This window comes from Phyllopteryx taeniolatus, chromosome 8 (genome assembly GCF_024500385.1).
Source record: "Phyllopteryx taeniolatus isolate TA_2022b chromosome 8, UOR_Ptae_1.2, whole genome shotgun sequence".
Taxonomy (NCBI): domain Eukaryota; kingdom Metazoa; phylum Chordata; class Actinopteri; order Syngnathiformes; family Syngnathidae; genus Phyllopteryx; species Phyllopteryx taeniolatus.
Window position 1 is genome coordinate 8,810,377 of NC_084509.1, and position 19,167 is coordinate 8,829,543.

The 19,167-nt window shown below is 42.3% G+C and overlaps 1 protein-coding gene across 8 annotated transcripts in view; it reads left to right on the forward strand.

The window, feature by feature from the left end:
- lrfn1 (leucine rich repeat and fibronectin type III domain containing 1) overlaps window positions 1-19,167 on the forward strand; it is a 210,368-nt gene that overhangs the window by 92,639 nt on the left and 98,562 nt on the right. The window contains exons 2-3 of one of the 8 annotated variants that reach the window (XM_061782664.1): window positions 9,170-9,239; window positions 9,498-9,597. The exons of the other annotated variants lie outside the window; for them this stretch is intronic. The gene's annotated coding sequence lies outside the window, so the exon portion shown is untranslated. The remainder of the gene's footprint in view (window positions 1-9,169; window positions 9,240-9,497; window positions 9,598-19,167) is intronic. 8 annotated transcript variants of the gene reach the window in all.

The window sequence follows — 19,167 nt, forward strand, 5'->3', positions numbered from 1 at the left end:
GTCACGGTACCACAGATTTGTAAGCCACACTATCAGCGATACCCTCCAGCGCACATTAACCAGCTTTTTGCATCAGAAGACCTATTTTCAACCCAGGTCGATGCCTTGTGTTGTGTTCGTGAAACCTTTTATTCTTGGTTTATCGGTCTCGGGCAGCCCACTGCTCTGCTGCCGTCACACGAGCGTGCATTACACCCTTGTCACAGCGATTGTCCTCCATACACCCACTTTCCGCTCCAAGTTGACGCCGTGGTCACACCGAGCTCGTGTGTACATCTGCGTGCACGCACGCGCGGTTTACTCATACGCAGCGATGGTGACAAATCCTTCCATCTGTGAGTCACGGAGCGTCGTACGAGTCCCCACACCGTCATCTGCCTCGCACAGATGAAGCCGCAGGGTGTCGGAGGCCATGTCTGGTGGCCGGCGTGTGGATGCTAACCTTCGGGCATGCAAATGGAGCACACAAACCTTCTCAGTGTGGCTACTCCCCAAACGAAGGGGGTCAGGTCAATCATCTTATCGAGAGTTTAAATCCATTAAACAACAAGTTCAGCCCTGCGTAGTTCACTTGGTTGATCCCATTTTGACTGTGTACACGTCCAGTCTTTCCATCTCCTCATTTTAATGGGATTAACTCAATCTGTAATCTAGCGCTGCAGGATGAGTCCTCCTCGTTATTCCCATGAAGGATGAAACAAGATTTGGGTCACATAAATAGACACCCCCCCCCCCCCCCACCTCCCTCCCCCCCCCCTTTTTTTTTTTGGCTGCCCCTCTCTCTCCAGCGAATAAATAAATTCGTATAATTGAGTGACAAACATCTTAATGCCTGCCTGGCCAGGATGTGATGGCTCTAGTAACAAAAAAGACAATTGCTGTCATTTATTGTAATAATGGATGCTGTAACACTTCTTTCCAAGGGGAGATAAATACACAATACGTCGCTATCAAAATTTTGTGTTAGTGTATCGTACCATGGGAGGTCACGAGCCAATACTTCGTGGTACTGATATGTGGTTTGCTGTTGGTTACTGTGGGTTGTTAAAAACTTAAGGTCACAAAAATAACGTTGGAACTTCCACTAAATGACATAAAAGCGTGACACGAACTTGACGTGTAGTGGAGTTATCGTCCAAGTCGCTCAGTGAAAGTGAAATAGTAAAACAAGCCATATTTGTTTCATTTCTTCAGTCTATGTTTATGCAGGCATTTTGGCGCGGTAGCATGGCGGGTAACGCCGCGGTTTGCTGCTATTGGTGTTTGTGGAGCTGAATAACTAATAAAATAAACAAATCATGATATGTTGTATATATAATATACAACATAATTGTTGTCACTTGTTACTGGTAACTGGCGCTTGCAGAACTGTTGCACCGTGATGATAGACAGTACAACATCACTTTCTCTCGTGTGATATTGCTCAAATATTTACATTTCTTGGTGGTGTATCGATGTGGGAGATTGTGCTCAATTTTAACATCGCCCATTCCGTTTTTCTAGTGTATCACTACTGTACATCAAGAGTAAACAAGACAATACATTGTGATATTGATATTTGATATCAGTTTATTGATACGGTTGACGAGAACTAACAATAAAATACATTGCAATGCCAACATTTGATGTTGGTGTATCAAAACTGTACATTAGAAATAACTATGATACGTAACAAAATTGAAATTTAATGTTGGTTTATCGATACTACACAGTGGAAGATAATATGATACATCACAATATTGAGATTTTATGTTGGTAATAAAAGTAATACTGCATTGTTTTACTCAGTAAAGATTAAATAGATATACAATTTGTTTCCACCTATTTTTGTCATCGGCACCAATAACATTTACAGCGCTATTAAGGGAACATATTACGAGGTCATTTTTTTCTAATAAAGAGAGTGTTGACATTGATGTTCCTCACTTAATAAGCCGCCTTATGGCACATCTCTCTTTACTTCCACAGCTATTAACAATCAACGGCACAGCACCATTTTATTTAATTTCTTCAATTCATCATCTCTGGTGTGGTCTGTGGTCAAAAAGGGTTGAGGGGCGCATACAGTCAGAATACGCAACCCCGGAATGTGCGAGAAAGCGTGATGCTGTTTAGGATCACTCGTGGGGATGCGGTGAACTGTTGCAAAGTGCTCTTGACCTCATTTATTTGAAAAAGGCCTCCAGTTTTTCTTTGCTGAACTCTGAAAGACGTTTTTGTCTCACTGGCAGATATGATATTTAATCTTCGCTCTAATTATTCACCGTCCCTCGCTCTTAAAATATTACCTTACATTAGCATGCCGTTTTAGATAGAGCAACCCTAATTACATTGATCAAGTCAAGTACTGTAAATGATTTGATGAAAATAACCCACAGGGTCGCTAAATGTCATAATAATCCCTCACCAGGTCCTGGTTGGTGTTTTATTGCACTGTGGCCTGAAATGAATAAAACATGGAAGAGAGCTTTTCAAAGAGCAGAGTGCTATATGTACGCTAAACTATATGCTAATGGTGCCTGTGCTGGCATTTAACAAGCAGACGCATACGTTAACTGCGCCGGAATATGCTACAAAGTGTTGGAGATGAATGCATTGTTAAGACGCGTCTATTAGTAGAAGCAGACACAGGCAGGAGTTCCCATTAGGACCCAACAGAACAGTATCGATTAGCGTGTGCATATGTGTGTGTGTGTGTGTATATATATATATATATATATAGACAGTTTTGATATATAGTTCGAAAATATTTTTTTTCGATTTGTAAGCACTCATTGTTCTTAAGGGCAAAGTGTGTTCATTTCTTTGCTGTTCCTCTGCAACAGCAACAACAACAAAATAATCTTTCTGACTGCAGTCCCAATTCCATTTTGCCTTGACGCCTTTTGGTGCATCGCCTAGTCGAAAGCATGCAACTTTTTTTGTCTGTTGTATTTATTACTCATACTGACACTTGACCATATCGTCTATTTCAGAAGTGCATCCAACTTTCCATGTATGAAAGAATGTTAAAGTAGTGATTAAACGCTCATAACTTTAAAAAATAATTAAAAAAAATAATTCTACATGATGTTTAGCTGGCGGCACGGTGGCCGACTGGTTAGAGCGTCAGCCTCACAGTTCTGAGGTGCGGGGTTCAATCCCCGTCCCCGCCTGTGTGGAGTTTGCATGTTCTCCCCGTGCCTGCGTGGGTTTTCTCCGGGCACTCCGGTTTCCTCCCACATCCCAAAAACATGCATTAATTGGAGACTCTAAATTGCCCGTAGGCATGACTGGTTGAATGGTTGTTTGTTTCGATGTGCCCTGCGATTGGCTGGCAACCAGTTCAGGGTGTACCCCGCCTCCTGCCCGATGACAGCTGGGATAGGCTCCAGCACGCCCGCGACCCTAGTGAGGAGAAGCGGCTCAGAAAATGGATGGATGGATGTTTAGCTGGCCTGGATTGACTCTTCCACCTCAATATTACTCCACTGGCTGCCTTTGCCAATGGTTTCCCCCAATTAATGGTCTGTGCACTTCCAACATTCCCATATTCACATCATATTTGAACTATGACTGCGGTGAAAGTACATTTGTTATTTGTTATAGCAGCCAAAGCAAGAGAAGCCAATGGATGTATGCCAAAGCTAGACGAGCCTGATGAAATGAATATCAAACCTTGTATTTTAGCACAAGAACTACACACAACTCTGAATACTAATGCTAACACTATGCCAGACAGATGTCCTGGCTGGTGCTGGTATATATATATATATATATATATATATAAAAGAGCGTCTGTCTCACAGTTCTGAGGACCTGGGTTCAATCCCCAGCCCCGCCTGTGTGGAGTTTGCGTGTTCTCCCCGTGCCTGCGTGGGATTTCCCCGGGCACTCCGGTTTCCTCCCACATCCCAAAAACATGCATTAATTGAAGACTCTAAATTGCCCGTAGGTATGAATGTGAGTGCGAATGGTTGTCTGTTTGTATGTGCCCTGCGATTGGCTGGCAACCAGTTCAGGGTGCATTCCGCCTCTCGCCCGAAGATGGCTGGGATAGACTTCAGCACGCCCGAGACCTTTGTGATGATAAAGCGGTACAGAAGATGATAATATATATATTATATACATTATTATTTTTTTAATTGTCCTGTTCAGCTGCATGGCCAAGCAGGATGGTAGATCTGTATGCCTTTTGTGCTGGAACAGTTTTGCGGTGCAACAGGGGAGTTAGCAATACTTATTTTTATTTTTTTATTTATTCGTCTGATGTTTATTGAAAATGCAGCCGGATAGAAAAGGGTTTTAGGGGACAGACAGAGGGACAGAACGGAGAAGGGGAATCGGGGTGCGAACCACATCATAAAAATAGTTAGACCATCTAGATATTTGACCACAACTAACAACAGTCAAATTGTGTTCTTATTTGTGGTTTGGGGGGGACACCCGGTGAGGACATGCAATAACTAACCAAGAGAACAAGATGAGAGAAGACAGAAAAGGGAAGGACAGGACAGGATGTGGGAAATTAGCAAGGCACTGCTACTGATGAGTAATGCTGTAGGATGCTTTTTATAGTGTCTAAACACCAGTAAGAACCTGTGATTTGATACCTTAATATCCATCCATCCATTTTCTGTACCGCTTATCCTCACTAGGGTCACAGGCCTCCTGGAGCCTATCCCAGCTATCTTCGGGCGAGAGGCGGGGTACAACCTGAATTTGTCGCCAGCCAATCGCAGATACCTTAATATAACCTGTGTTATTATTAGTGGTCCCAGCACAAGCAATTAAAGCCTATAAAGCCGTGTTTATGGAACTTATTGGTGAATGAAAAGCATATCACATGCATGTTTGTCAACTGGTGTCTGGAGTTGCTGAGACAGGACATTGTATTGACATTGACATTTTTGTAGTATTTGGGATGTTATATTGGCTCTATGGTGCCCCAGTAAACATGTGAAATATGTATTACAATTGTCCACGGATTCCTGAGTCCCAGACCTTTTTTCTCCCGAGAGGCCTAAAATCAGGCCAGTAGAATTTCTCTAGCTTATCTACGTCCCTAGGGGAGGTCTCATCCTACCTCCCTGCTCTCGAGACAGCGCTATAAACAAGTGGGTCTTCTACACGGAGGCAACCAATCAGAGGAAAGGGGGCGGTCTTGGCCAAATATGGACAAAGCTGACACAAAACTGGGTCAAACAGAAGTAGCTGTCATAGCCTTTTCTGGACACTCGTATGACAAAACTAAGGTGTTTTTTTCAAATGAAATTGACTCTTTTATACTAAGTCCATGTTAGAGAGTCACTGTATGGAGGTTTAAATAGCCAAAATTTGGGACCTTCAAACACAAACCCACACAACATCTCTTATCTGGGGCATCTTCTCATCCAAGCCACTGCGATCCTGATCCATGTTCATAGAGTACGTTCAGTGACATCAGGAAAGAATTGTGACGAGGCTTGGGGATGCATTGTGCGTCCATGGTGGCTAATTTATGATTCCCGGAATTGACAGGGCTTTGTTAAGGTTGTTAAGTCTTTTTCTTCACAGGATTATGTGGGAAGGAGTCGAATTGTACATTGAACACGCGGCTGACTGGCACAGCGAGATCTGCTCGCATCCAAGTAAAGCATTCCTTCAAAAAATATCATGTTGACGTGAATGGATGGTGACGGACAGGTTGATATTATTAGCCGTTGTTAGCGTTTGTAAGCCTCCACTGTCACAACGATGACAAACATGTTCGGAACCCGTTTATCAAATGCCATCTGGCATCACAAAATATCATGAGGGGGCGCATACGAGGACGGATTCTATGATTTGCAACCAAACATCGCGGCGTGTATGGGGCCTGGGGCTGCAGAAGTAAAAAAACAGCACATCTCGAGGGCTAAAAAAGACTGGGAGGGCTCAGATGGGACCTGAACCAGAGATCAGCTTTTTTTCTGGCCTTTTTCAAAGCGCTGCTCTGTTACCATGACTAAGACGAGACCGCAAGTAGTGTTCAGTGCCGTTGTTGGTGGAGAACACAACAACTGCAATTGTTTGGCTTGCAAAATGTTAGTTGTATTGGCAGCATTCGGGAAAAGGGGCCTCCGGGTGAGGGCCTTTTCTGATTATGTCGTGGCAATGGCATGGCTGCGGCAGTCCATTTTGTTCATGGAGGTCATTAAAGTTTCATCACATCTCATCTTGCGTTACTATACTACATCTTGAAAAGTCTTTTTAATATAGGTTTCGTTGCCCGCTTCAATGATTTAAATCTTTAAATTGATGGAACAGAGAAGAGATGTTCACCTAAACTTCCTTTATCCTTTTCTCATTCTGAGCATGAATTGAGCAAAAGAATTCAATACAACCCACTCTGAATTCAAGTCAGACCTTCTATTTAATGAATGAATTTGAAAGGCTGGCCTTCTCTATTGGATCTGCACAAAATCATACTCAATAGATGTTCCAAAGCAAAGAAGTAAGTTTTAAAATTTAGTTAAAATACCGTATTTTCGCGACCATAAGGCGCACCGTATGAAAAGGTGTATGCATGCTAGCGTATGTTTTTAAAAAGGCAGCGAGAGCAAAACTGATTTCGGTTGTACTTTATTGAAGTATTTAACAATGTACTCACGTTATTTTTTGATCAATCCTCATCCCCAAATCCATCAAAGTCCTCATCTTCTGTATCGGAAATGAACAGCGGGCCAAGTTCTCCATCAGACTAATTCTATTTTCCCAGACTAACTCACAATACAATATCATCAGGATCTTACCAATAATCATGATACACATTATGCGATTACAGTGGCTGGGAAGTGCAAAACAATATAAAAAATTCTGAAACACTTTTGCATTTCAGAAAATAAATTAACAAGACATGAAACAAATGATCAAAAGCCGAAGCAAATTACAAGTGACACAAACCGGAAAGGGAATGTACCATGTCACAGATCGATGCATTATTAGGAATCTTACACCCTTTCTTGGCAAGACACGCCCCGCTTCAACACGATTGGCTCCTGCATCGCGGGGAGGGTAGGCTACGCAGATGTAACAAGATGACCATCCCAAATATGTATCACATTTGTACAAAATAAAAAAACAGAAGTTTGTTATGGTTAGGTTTAGGACAAGGGTTGGGGTTAAAGCAGTTTAGAATTGGTTAATGTTCGGATTATGGTGGGTTAGGGTTAAGGCTGGCGCACACCGAGCGACGCCACCGAACCTGACTGAAATATGACGAAGTGTGCGTGGTTTGGCGACTGTTTCTATGAGGGGCCGATCGGTCGGCCACTGTTTCTGCTGTGATTCCAAATTTTTATCTCCGTTTCACGGCGTCTTAACGTCGCAGTTTACATTCGATCAAAATCAGAATCAGAATCATCTTTATTTGCCAAGTATGTCCTAAAAGCACACAAGGAATTTGTCTCCGGTAGTTGGAGCCGCTCTAGTACCACAACAGTCAATTGACAGAGAACACTTTTGTGACATAAAGACATTGACAAAAAGAAAAAAGAAAAAGTCACTGAGCAATAAAGGGTTGCTAGTTGTCTGGTAATGCCAGTACATTTTTTTTTTTTTTTTTTTTTTTTTTTTTTTGACAATTGTGCAAAAGACGCAGAGTCCTCTAGCACTTAATGCACAGTCGGTCAAAATATATCTTCGCGTTTGCGAGCCGTGTCACATCGGCTCAAGCCATATAAATAGTATACTGTATAAAGCATCAAATGTTGTTTTACATTAATACTAAACTATATTCCTAATATATTACATGCCTGGGGACGAAAAAGCGAAGTTTGTGACAAAGAATGTACGTTCAAATGAATGGAACTTCCTTTCCAATAGTCGCTTCAATTCTCGCCAACATCCTCTCTCTTTAGCAACCTGCTTCTTCCTTAACTATTAATATATCTTCTTGTGGTTTAATAAATGTGGTAAAGTACAATATATTGTATATACAGCATCAAACGCCTACATAGGCTAGCTGTTCAGGGCGTCCATATATGCAAACACTCAATGTCCGAGGGTGTATCAGCAATGCTGATTTTTATGTGAAGGTTCGGTCCAGTCGGGTTCGACCACGGTGCGCAGTGTACGGCGGGCTTTAATGTTAAAGGCCTTTATATTAATGCCGCCACATGTAATAAGTCATACTTCTTTTACCGTCTGGAAGCAGCAGGGCGTGTTCTACAGCGGCCAATCGTAGTACGCGTGTCCTGGAGCCAGTAATACTGGAGCAGGGCGTGTCCTGCCAGGAAAGTGTGTGGGAATCCTAATAATGCATCTGGGAATCCTAATAACACGTCAATCTGTGATTGTGTCATTTGTAATTTGTTTCATGTTTTGTTAATTTGTTTTCTGAAATATAAAAGTATTTCGGTTTTTGTTCATTTGTTTTCTGAAATGTAAATTTGTTTCAACTTTTGTTAATTTGTTTTCTAAAATGTAAGTGTCTCACCTTTTGTTATATTGTTTTGCACTTCCCAGCCACCGTATGTGATAGATGAAATACTGGGTTTAGTTTAGAAACGTTGCAAATTTGGTTATTATCAAAGTGCCCAAACCCCCCCCAACACACACACACAATTTTAAATCATCACATGGAAAACATTTGGACACACCCTGGTTCTAAAGCATCAATATTAACATCAAAAATTAACAAAGGTGCTGAAGTTGAATCAAATTATTGTCATCATAACGTGTTGGAATGGGTCGCCATTAATTTGAGGAGAAGCCCCGCATGTTTCCATGTGAAATGTCACATTAACGTTAAATCATAGCGGACAGCGTTAACGAAGGCCTTCAATCATTGTCATCATGGTGCCAGTGAGAAGTGAAGCGACTCAGATTTTTTTTCAATTATGCCAGCATACGGGTCATGGGTGCAATATCCAGAGCCGTCTCTCACGAGGTGACTGTGAGAGACGGCCATATGATGCGCTAGAAATCAACAATGATACGCCTCCCTTATCGATCAAAGTCAGCAAAGGTTCAATTGAATGTATCTAAGAGATGACCCTGCGCAATTATCCTGTGGTGTGGGGTGTGTTAAGAGGGAGTTTTGTTGAGCGTTTCTATAACTTGTCTCACAAGTCATTCACCAGTCACCACAGTATAAATAGTTTGTAACTGTAATGTAGTTACCAGACAAGCTAACCGTTAACCTTTCTTCTTCTATTTCTTTATCTAGTGCTAATCATTCTTCTTCTTTCTACTTGCACCAGTCTGGATGCCCTGTGGCACACTGCTGCCTCTCACAGGTTAGTCTTGGTACTACGACAGACTTCAGGTTTTGTCAGGAGACTTGTGATTGTCGGTGGATACATCATTTTTAGTGTGTTTATTATCTCAAGTACACACAAGAGGAGCAAAAACATGGCAATTTTTCTCTCACACATTAAAAACGGCTTAAGATGTTAAATAACAGTAGGCTCACTTAAGTAAATAGTTCTGTGACCTACAATTCAACAACACTTCATTCATTCATTCATTCATTTTCCATACCACATCCTCACTAGGGTCACGGGCGTGCTGGAGCCCAGCTATCTTCGAGTGAGAGGAGGGGTACACACTAAACTGGTCGCCAGCCAATCGCAGGGCACAACCCTACATTGAAAGGTGAAATTTTTTTTTTCTCTCTGCTGTGCTGTATTGTTTGGATTATGGACATCTGTTTGCTCTCCCGGTGCACTATTAGGGGAGACTTTAATGGAGCTGGTCCCTTGTGTAGGAGTGAATTCGTCATAAAATATATGTCTGCAACTGCTTTGAGAATGATTAGGGATGCTGCATTAAAGCCAGCTCAAGGCTCTTGCCCAATGATTACCTACATCAAGGCTTTTCCTCACTGAACTTTGTGGAGTGATGGGACACGGGCCAACGAGTAGACTATTAAATGTTGGAGCTTTTTCAGGTACGAACACTACCACATCCTACAAGACACTGGTGTTTGGCCCTGGCAGAGGTCTGCACTGTTTAGCGGCTGTCCACCATTTTGAAACACCTATAATTGTGACTTGCAGGACGAATGTGGAACACTATCAACAGCTTTATCAAATGTATAATCTATCTAAGCTAACCATTTATCCATCCATCCATCCATCCATCCATCCAAGCAGAAAGGAGGAAGAAAAACCTACCACAGTCTAGCATTATACAACCCCAATTCCAATGAAGTTGGGACGTTGTGTTAAACATAAATAAAAACAGAATACAATGATTTGCAAATCATATTCAACCTATATTTAATTGAATACACTACAAAGACAATATATTTAATGTTCAAACTGATAAACCTTATTGTTTTTAGCAAATAATCATTAACTTAGAATTTTATGGCTGCAACATGTTCCCAAAAAGCTGGGACAGGTGGCAAAAAAGACTGAGAAAGTTGAGTAATTCTCATCAAACACCTGTTTGGAACATCCCACAGGTGAACAGGCTAATTGGGAACAGGAGGGTGCCAGTATTGGGTATAAGAGGAGCTTCCCTGAATTCCTCAGTTATTCACTAGCAAAGATGGGGCGAGGTTCATCTCTTTGTGAATTTAGGGATTTCATCATCTATGGTCCATAATTTCATCAAAAGTTTCAGAGAATCTGGGGAAATCACTGCATCTAAGCGGCAAGGCCAAAAACCAGCATTGAATGCCCGTGGCCTTCAATCCCTCAGGCGGCACTGCATCAAAAACCGACATCAATGTGTAAAGGATATCACCACATGGGCTCAGGAACACTTCAGAAAACCAATGTCAGTAAATACAGTTCGGCGCGACATCCATAAGTGCAACTTAAAACTCTACTATGCAAAGCAAAAGCCACTTAACAACAACACCCAGAAACGCCACCGGCTTCTCTGGGCCCGAGCTCATCTAAGATGGACTGATGCAAAGTAGAAAAGTGTTCTGTGGTCCGACATGTCCACATTTCAAATTGTTTTTGGAAATTGTGGACATCGTGTCCTCCGGGCCAAAGAGCAAAAGAACCCTCCGGACTGTTATGGACGCAGAGTTCAAAAGCCAGCATCTGTGATGGTATGGGGCTGTGTTAGTACCAATGGCATGGGTAACTTACACATCTGTGAAGGCACCATTAATGCTGAAAGGTACATACAGGTTTTGGAGAAACATATGCTACCATCCAAGCAACGTCTTTTTCATGGACGCCCCTGCTTATTTCAGTAAGACAATTTCAAACCACATTCTGCACGTGTTACAACAGCTTGGCTTCGTAGTAAAAGAGTGCAGGTACTAGACTGGCCTGCCTGCAGTCCAGACCTGCCTCCTATTGAAAATGTGTGGCGCATTACGAAGTGTAAAATACGACAACGGAGACCCCGGACTGTTGAACAGCTGAAGCTGTACATCAAGCAAGAATGGGAAAGAATTCCACCTACAAAGCTTCAACAATTAGTGTCCTCAGTTCCCAAACGTTTATTGAATGCTGTTAAAAGAAAAGGTGGTAAACATGACCCCGTTTTGCAGACTACATTTGTTTCCAAATGATTGACGTGCCATTTTGGGGACTATTTATGGCTCGCTTGTCACTAGAATCCTCTCGTCCATGTAGGTGGAAGTCTCGCAGAGTAGCGAAAAGTATAGAAAATAAAATCGATGATCCCCTTTTTGCCAGGGTTTGCGACACGTTGGACCCCTAAGCAGCAAAACAGGTAGGCAAAGTAGGACGAATCTCAAGAATTTAATTAATTTTCAAAAACTCAAAAGAGGCAGTCTTTCCAGTCATTCAGTCTCCTTGTGTCGAGACGCCATTCCATGTCCGGTTGGTCGGGAACAACCTCGACGCTGGCATCCACCGCATCTGGCTCGTACATGTATGGATCACTTAGCAGAAAATATTGATGCTCTTCTTCAAAATCCTCGAAAACAACTGTCCCTTCTGTATCAGTTGAATAGCTGCCACCTTCCTCAACCATTTTGTCGTGCTTGTGTACGACGCTAACCTTGATGTTTTGGATCGCGTTCTTGAATTGACGTTCCGAGTTGCAGATATTTTACACGACAAATTTTAAGGTGACTTCAGAAAAGTCATCAAATCATTCAAAATAATTTTTTTTCGGTGACTTTTACATTGGATACCAATATATAAATACACGAGGCATCACATCTGATAAAAATCATCATCTGGTATTGCTTCACAAAACATTTTTAAGCCTTGGGGAAGGTCTTCCCTCTGGTGAGAGCTCTTGCATCTCTGTGTGACTAACTCAGATTCCCAAAAAGTACTCAATTGTTTAGCAGGTGTCAGCCACTTTGTAGTGCACAACTATCATCGCCTATAGGACTGGAGTGTAAAGTAGTCGATCGAACTGGCGACCCGTACAATTGTGCTTGTCTTTTTTTGTTACTTTCATAAACAGAAGAACAAATTTACCCATGTCTTGATTAATTTCCTGTATGCCATTTTTTTAAATTTTATGTCGCTTTTACATGCGGTATTATGTTAGCCGCTAAGTTAAAACAAAAAAAAACTCCTGCTATTTGGCGTGACCGCATTCTATTGTGCAGTTATCGCCACCTCCAGGGTTGGAATGGGACAGAATCGACATTGCCATCTTACAACAAATGTACAATTGTGCTTGTCTTTAATGACGATAGACCCTTATTACTAATGTGCCCATTGTCTTTTTATCAATGCCTCGTTTTCCTTCTTTGTTACGTTACATCCAATATTATGGTAAACGCTAAGCTTTGTGGGAGAGAATCTCACATTTTGTCAGATTTATGAGCTAGTACCACCGTCAGGACTGGAGTGCCATAGCAACGATTACAACTTCCAATTGACTCCAGAAATGTTTGTAATTTTTCATCGCCAAGGTATTACACTAGCCACGAGTGGCATTTGGGGAGGTTTGTGCTCTGAGTGCCATTCGTTGTGGTGACTAATGACGTGCTGGTAAATCTGGTCAGTGTATAAATAGCTAGCAGTGTGGACATTCTCAGAGGCTTTAGCTCATATTGTGGGGAGGCACGATATCATAGAAACAATAACAGTGTGACTCATCATGGACAGAGAAAGTGGTCTCCCACAAGTGTCACATGTCATTGCGCATAGCCTAGCTCACCTCCATTACCTTCGGTGCCCGAATTTGGTCATTTATTTACTTCCTCTTGGTTCACTCGCTTGTATTTGTTGGATGGAGTTTTGGCAAAGCCTTATTTCAAAATGGCTGCACCACCACAGTGTTTATTAGAGCGTAGATTATTTGATGTTATTCTCTCGGGCAACTTGTATTATTGCTCACCACGGCCACTGTCTGCACCGACTCGTGGTTTCCCCCCTCTAACGAAGGAGTCCCGACATCCTAGTCACAGTAAAGGCGATATTACAAAGTCATTAAAAAATACAAAAAAAGGCACATATTACTCCTCTTTCTTTTTTACTCCTCCGCTCGAGCCATTATCTCTGCACAGTGCAGCCCACGTTGCTGACTTCTACTTCACCTCAGGTTACTGTCTTTGTCTGGAATGCTCTCATCTACGGGGTTCGCTTCAGCCGCCCTGGAGGTACCTGTGATGGCCAGCATGCCAAATGCGTGGGTGGACTAAGAGAAGCATATGCTGTCTGTTAAATCACCCTTAGCAGAGTTTGCTTCAGAACTGTGGTCTTCATTTTTTGCAAGCTTACAAAAGGGGCTCAACATGTATGCAGCATCCGAGTCGTCAGCTGCGCTAGGCAGCAGGCATGACGGGAGTAGGCATTTGGCCAAGACTTCCTTGTCATGGCGACAACAGCTCCTTGTTTTATATTCTGTCCACAGTCGTCGCCCCCAAAGAGGACGATTAAACAAGCAGGAAAGTACGACACTCGCTGAAACTTCATAGCCTCTTGCCACCAGTCGCATTGCATCCCAGTGGCCCACGATCAAATATGTGTTGCTTTATTTGTTTTTTACTGAGGGCTTTATAATAGCATTGGGGGTAGTGGCCGCAATTTTTCTTGTTGCCTTGTGTTTATATTGCCTTTAATATACACTTAGAAATATAGTGCCTTATTGCACCTTTCCCAAACTTAGAGCTACGACCCAAAATGAGTCCCAGCTCAGTTGGGTTGCGGTAAAACGCTCTCAAGTAGGCACACAAAGGAAAGGGCATTTGATTCAGGTATGTATGGGCCAGTTGCCGGTTTCAAGCTTTTAAAAAGTCCTGGTTTCAAAACTCCTTAATTTTTCCATTTACAGTATGAGCTGTTTTTTCTTTCCCCCGTTGTTGGTGTGAGCAGTCAGAGAGCTCTTCGACTTTTTTCCTTGTTGAAAAAGTCAGCTCTTTTGACAATTTTCTTGTCAACACTGTTGTTTGTACTTTTGAGTTTTGCAACTTATGCCTACATCAGACTACAAGACAAGACACGACGTATTACGATACCACCGTATCCAGTCCTTTAGGATCACCGGGCTTTATCTTATCAAATCAAACACTGTCGTAGAGGTGGAACCAGAAAACGTGTCACCGGGCAATGCGACTGGATACATTCATTACCGTGGTGCCAACAACAACAATGGATCGCGCCAATATATTATGTGGGGACAAAAAGAATAAAGTGAGAAAAAACGTGTGGTGGTCGTCACCGTTGCTCAGGAGAGGATGTTCATTGAGGTATGTTCACACATTTTTAATATGATATGGCTCGCAAGCAGGCAACAAAACGTTATGTAGCCTAGCAAGCTAGTGGTGGCACTAACGGTTGTACGTAAACATGCCGGCGTTCTGTCAAATCATGCTCTAAAGTTTCAATAAAGATTGGTTTGTTCGCGTGAATAAATATCGACAATGGCGTAAAAGTATGTTGACAATAGCAAGCACGGGAGGCAATGCGCCGGTCACAATACGCAGTCCTACTGGTCGACGGCAAGGTGTGCTGTAGGAGAGTTGTCGTTGATATGTCACACTTAACGGTAAAAAAAATCAAACATTCTAGATTTTTCATTTTGGTGTCATAGGGCTATCGTAGGGCGTTGGTCGTGGATTATGTCACAGTACAAGAAGTTTTGTCGTTCCAATATCCAATACCGGGGCTAAAATCCTGTAGTCTGATCTAGGCTTTAGGAACATACCTATACCTGTACCTTGGAAAAGGTACACAGAGTTAATCTTGGATTCCAAAAAGTCGAGTCTTCACCTTTTTCTGACCATACACACTCTTGAAACAAAATATTGTTGCTCTTTTAACGGTCTAGTGGTACCGTTACTTTTGACTGTTTTCAGTATTCAGTATTCTAACAGTTCTAACAGTTACCTTGGACTGTAAGTTGCCATTTGGGATACACTATTGTACCCGAGCTTTTTTCCAAACTTAGGAATTCCATCAGTTTTCATTTTGTCGCCTATTGTGAGAGAAATATGTGAGAAGTGATTTCATGGTGTCAAGCCTGTAGCTTTTTTGATCTAAAAAAAAAAAAAAGGGAGCAATGTGTAAAGTGTACCTTGAGTGACAGAAATTGAATGGTCAGTCATTGCGGTGCTGCCCTACAGCCCTACCACCACCACTCCCTTTGTGCAAACTTTAGGAGTCCACAAATTATTCCTATTGTGTACCTCAGTGTAGATTCCACTTTAAAAGACAGGAATAGGATCCTGCTCTGATTTCTGACAAAACAACACCATCGCATTAAGGGTGGCTGGTCACTTGTGTGGTACCCTCAAAGGTACTGATTTTGTACCCTTGACACTTTTAGTAACGCCTGTATCCTTTCATTACCTGCTATTTTAGCTACACGTGTTTCTCAAGTTTGTGTTGGCAAGAGTAGCCTGTAACTTGACTTGACTTGGCTTTTTAGCTGAAAATGATTGTGAACCCTTTTTCTAGCTTGCACCCTGCAGGAGAGAAAATTATTGGTACTATGGCCACAGCAACCGAGTTGTGTTTTAGATTGAAATAGGCTCTATCGCTGCAACTATTTATGACACTGCACACTTTTGTAACAAAATACACCATTCCACTTTTAAGGGTAGATTGGCTTGTCACTAGGGTGATACCTCTTAAAGGTATTGCTCTTGTACTCTTACCACTTTGTTGTTACACGTTATGAACACATATGTGCACTTTTGTTCCGAGATAAAGTACAAACAGTCACCTCAAACTGGAGTCTTTAGGAAAAAAGGTTTAGAACCCTGGTGTCAATTATACCTTGAGGTACTGTATAGAATTTGTTTTGTCACAGATGTGGCACCCTATATCCATACCACCAAACATACTGCTTTGCATACTTTAGTGTAGACTATACTTTACAGTACATAAAGGGATTGTCACTAGATACTAATTTTATACCTTTGACAGTTTCCTAGACTGCAAATCTTTCGTCCCTTCCATCAATTACTATGGAGTCCAACAACTAACCTTGAGAGTGTAGACCTTGAGGGACAGAAATTAATCATGACTCTAACTGTTACTTTCGAATAGTGTACATTTTTCTAATGATAGGCGTACACTAGTTTGTCAAAAGGCCATAATCCCCAAGAGTTTGCTTTTCCAGCAACCGTGAAGTCCAGTAATTAGTCTTTTGGTGTACTTTACTGCTGAACTAACTAGCTGCAGAAGGTTTTCATTGGCAATTCTAGAAGGCGTTGTCCACTCAGAGGTGTTAATGTTTTTAGGGATGCCATTCCTCGCGTTACAAGATAAATACAGGCAGTCCATGTGCAGAACGGCACGTTGTGTTGTCGCACCGAGAGACATCATGGAAAAAGCTCAAATGTGCTGTTCGACCTTGAAGATGGCTGCGGCTGAGAAGTGCGGTAATATACACAAAGCAAGCAGCCGCCCGGACAGCTGCAGTTCGGGAGGGGGGTCTAATGAGTCATCAATCATGTCATCTGTCTTTTGTTGGGTGGGCAGGCAATGTGGGGGACTATGTACTGTGTTTACAGCTCACCTAAACTTGCCCTGAAACCTAACTAATCCACTATTACAGGTTCTGCTTCATGCATATGATAATGCATGACATAATTTATAGCTTTTAATGGAAAAGTACACTGGTACTCTTGTACAATCCAGCAGAAGAGCTGTAGCATTATTTTTATTAAACTTTTATTACACATTGTTATTTCTAGTTATCCATCCATCCATTTTCTGAGCCGCTTCTCCTCACTTGGGTCGCGGGCGTGCTGGAGCCTATCCCAGCTATCATTGGGCAGGAGGCGGGGTACACCTTGAACTGGTTGCCAGCCAATCGCAGGGCATATTTCTAGTTATATTTAATTATACTGCATTTATGTAGTTTTATTTTTTTTCAAAAGTATTCATATATTTATATTTTCTATTATAGGTTAGCACATCTGCCTCACAGTTCTGACGACCCGGGTTCAAATCCGGCCTCGCTTGTGTGGAGTTTGCATGTTCTGCCCTTGTCTTCGTGGGTTTTCTCTGGGTAATCCAATTTCCTCCCACATCCCAAAAACATGCATGGTAGGTTAATTGAAGACTCTAAATTGCCCGTAGGTGTGAATGTGAGTGTGAATGGCTGTTTGTCTATGTGTACCCTGCGATTGGCTGGCGACCATTTCAGGGTGTACCCCGCCTCTCGCCCAGAGTCAGCTGGGATAGGCTCCAGCATGCCCGTGACCCTTGTGAGGATAAGCGGTACAGAAAATGAATGAATGAATGAATGTTTTTTATAGTTTATATTTTAGATAAATTGATGTTTGGGGGTTTATTCATTTAGATTGACTAATCTTGTTTATCCATCCATCCATTTTCCATACCGCTTATCCACACTTGGGTTGGGGACATGCTGGCGTCTATCCCAGCTGACTCTGGACGAGAGGCGGGGTACACCCTGAACTGGACGCCAGCCAATCCCAGGATACACATGGACAAACAGCCATTCACACTCACATTCACACCATTGCTCCCCCGCGACCCTAATGAGCACAAGCCCTATAAAAGACAAATGGAAATGTTTTAATATTGTTACTTTAATGAATTTTAAAGGAATAGCTGCTTTATCCATCCATCCATTTCTCCGTGCTGAGCCTATCCCAGCTATATTTGGGTGAGAGGCGGGGTACACACTGAACTGGTCGCCAGCCAATCGCAGGGCACATACAAACAAAGAACCAGTCGCACTCTCATTCACACCTACGGGCAATTTAGAGTCTTAATCAACCTACCACACATGTTTTGGGATGTGGGAGGAAACCGGAGAAAACCCACGCAGGCTCGGGGAGAACATGCAAACTCGACACAGGCGAGGCCGGATTCTAACCCCAGTCCTCAGAACTGTGAAGCAGATCTGCTAACCAATCGTCTACCATGCCACCCATAACTACTTTAAAATACTGTCATTCTAGAATAATGTACCTACCACTTAATGGAGATGTGTTCCTGCAAATTCTGTCATGGCTGTTGTCCAGGACTCTACACGCAGATCAAAGGGTCTCGAAAACGACATTTATTAAACGAGGCAGACAGGCATAATGATGAAATGGAACAGTCGACTTTCCTCTGAGGGAGGGATCCGCTGCCTTTGCGGAGTCGCGTGTGTTGCATGTGCACGACCCGTGTTTGATGTGCGCACGTGGGCGTTTGACGAGCAGACGAAGGAGCAGTTAGCATGCAGTCACACACTGTAAGATTACAGCCGAGTAGCTCCGGTGATATTCGCAGCCTCCCTGTGTGGATGTGGATGTATATTAATCAATTCCTTTAACGTAGCCATGGCTCAGAGAACACAGGACAGACACGACGGCGAGAAAGCGCCATGCGTGAAATTGTCACTCTCAACTCACACCTAGACGGAGGGAAGAGAAGAAAGTGGCGATTGGTTGCTTGGGTGATGACATGCTGAATAAATGTGTTAAACTGCATCAAAAACCCTTAGAGAGAGAGTGACATGTTCCGTATTTGTGATCAGCACATGAGAAATACTCATCTTAGAAGAGCCACATTCAATGCTGGGCCTCTGGAATAGCTTGTTCACACTCCCAGTTTGGGTTTCTTGATTGGACAAACACTTTGAATTGCAGGGAGGTGTTTTTGCAATTGAACTCAATAGAAAAAAAATAAAATATCACCACTATTCTTATTCCTGAAAGAGGAAAATAATGTTCTCTGTGTCATTGGCATCAACACCACTGTGCATCTTTTAGGGGACACAATGAAGAAAATACTTAAAGTATTACTATAAATGGAATACGTGTCTGTATAGAGAGCGGAGAAACAGCTTAAATAAGAT